Source organism: Urtica dioica, chromosome 8 (genome assembly GCF_054948205.1).
Source record: "Urtica dioica subsp. dioica isolate 48M chromosome 8, U.dioica_male_clone48M_v1_H2, whole genome shotgun sequence".
Taxonomy (NCBI): Eukaryota; Viridiplantae; Streptophyta; class Magnoliopsida; order Rosales; family Urticaceae; genus Urtica; species Urtica dioica.
This window is the reverse complement of record NC_142763.1, coordinates 14,500,356-14,502,810: the sequence shown is the minus strand read 5'-3', so window position 1 is coordinate 14,502,810 and position 2,455 is coordinate 14,500,356. Positions and strand designations below refer to the sequence as shown.

Here is a 2,455-nt window from a genome sequence, read left to right as displayed (position 1 = left end):
AAGCTAACGTGCGTGGCAAGATATACTTAAATCAACGCGTTTTCCTTTGCATATTTGTCAACTGAAATTAAAAACTATGTGACGAAACAAGGTAACACATGTCATCTGATGACGGCAAAAACCTACCGTTATTAGGTTGTTTACACAATCTGAACCATCACAACCAAGCATTTTTTTTTTTTTTTTTGCATGGTTATCCTAGAAACACCTCTCTCCTCTACGATCATTTTGTAGCCTAGTAAGTCAAAAGGTGAATCAAATACCTAAAAGTGCGTTTTTAACTTTTCATTAAACGTAAATGCACTACCAATGTATCAGATAGAGATAAAAATAAAAAAAAACAAGTAAGCGAAGAAATCCAAATTGCTCTATGATTACCATAGCACACCAGAACAGTTGACCAGAGAAAGCAGAGCGAATTCAACTTGTAAACTACCAACGCATATTCACCGTCATGAATCGTCATCCAAAATGCCTTATAAAACACTCTTCACTTTGTTATTCAGAATGAAGATCTTTCCCACCAAATTCCACAATCCTCTTTCTTCACTTGTATTAACAATGAAGAAGTCGAATTGCGGCGAGCTGATCTTGGAAATCACCCGCGCGCAGATGCGGTGGCGAATGGCGTACCGCGCAATCTACGCCGTCCGAGCCCTCCTCTCCTCAATCCACAGGTACGAAAAACTCGGCTCCAAATCCCAACCCCGGGACCGAATCCCAGAAATCGACCACTTAGCATTGGCCGCGATGGTCCGAGAAAAAAACTCGTCAGCCTTGCTCGCCCGCGGCGGCGCGGCCGAGGTGGCGCGGTCCCTGGGGACAGACCCGGAAACGGGGATCTCCGACGACGAGCGCCACGTGGTGGCTCGCCGCGCAAAGTTCGGGGCGAACACGTACCACAAACCGCCCCCGAAGGGGCTAGCTTTCTTCATCGTCGACGCGATGAAAGACACGACGATCCTGATCCTAATAGGGTGCGCGGTTCTCTCCCTCGTGTTCGGGATCAAAGAGCACGGAGCGAAGGAAGGCTGGTACGAGGGCGGGTCCATACTGATCGCCTGCGTCCTCGTCATCGCCGGCGGCGCCGGCAGCAACTTCCGGCAGGAAAAGCAGTTCCACAGGCTGTCGAAGATCGGCGACGACGTGAAAGTCGTCATCGTTCGCTCGGGGAGGCGGAGATTCGTCTCGATCTTCGACGTGGTGGTGGGTGACGTGGCAGTGCTCAACGTGGGCGATCAGGTCCTGGCGGACGGGGTTTTCTTGACGGAGCATTCGCTGACGGTGGACGAGTCGAGCATGACCGGCGAGAGCGACCACGTGGCGGTGGACTCGTTCCTTCTCTCGGGGTCGAAGATCGCCGACGGGACGGGGACGATGGTTGCCACGTCGGTCGGAATGAGCACGGTCTAGGGAGAGACGATGAGCTCGATATCACGCGACGTGGCGGCGGAGCGGACCCCGCTCCAGTCCCGCCTCGACGTGCTGACGTCATCGATCGGGATAGGGGGACTCGCCGTGGCTTCTCTCGTCCTCGCGGTCTTGCTTGTTCGGTACTTCACCGGAAACACTACGGACAATCATGGCAATGTCGAGTATCGCGGGAAGAGGACTTCGTCAGATGATATCATGAACGCGGTGGTGAGGATCGTCTCGGTGGCGGTGACGATCGTCGTTGTGGCGATCCCGGAGGGTTTGCCGTTGGCGGTAACTTTGACTTTGGCTTATTCCATGAAGAGGATGATGAGCGACCAAGCTATGGTGAGGAAGCTCTCGGCTTGCGAATAACCATGGGCTCAGCGACCATAATTTGCACGGATAAAACCGGGACTCTGACTCTGAATCAGATGAAAGTCACCGAGTTTTGGCTCGGCCTAGATAAAGTCGCAGACTCTTCTTCGGATTACTGCGACGGAATCGCGGAGAGCGTCAAGGACTTGTTCCACCAAGGCGTCGGTTTGAACACCACGGGCAGCGTTTACAGAGCCGAGCTCGGTTCTGAGCCCGAGTTCTCGGGTAGCCCGACGGAGAAAGTGATTCTCTCTTGGGCCGTCCTTAGCTTAGGCATGGAAATCGACAGAGTCAAGGCCAAGCACGAGGTGTTAGGCGTCGAGACTTTCAACTCCGTGAAGAAACGAAGCGGAGTCTTGATCAGAGACAGAGATAAAGTGGTTTTTGGTGCACTGGAAAGGCGCGGCGGAGATGATCCTCGCGATGTGCTCGGATTACCACGAAAGCGGCGGAGCCGCGAGAAGCCTCGACGAGGCGACGAGGCGGGAGATCGAGAGGACGATCGAGGGAATGGCTGCGAGTAGTCTGAGATGCATCGCCTTCGCGTACTGTCGAATCACGGAATCCGAATCCGAAAAGACTCGAAAGAATCTGAGAGAAACTGATCTCACGCTGCTCGGAATCGTCGGCTTGAAAGACCCGTGCAGACCGGGTGTCAAAAAAG

General features: G+C 53.2%; 1 pseudogene; it reads left to right on the top strand.

Annotated features, from left to right (window-relative positions):
- The first annotated feature begins 496 nt into the window (after positions 1-496).
- LOC149388416 (calcium-transporting ATPase 12, plasma membrane-type pseudogene) lies at positions 497-2,189 on the top strand (annotated as a pseudogene).
- The last annotated feature ends 266 nt before the right edge of the window (positions 2,190-2,455 follow it).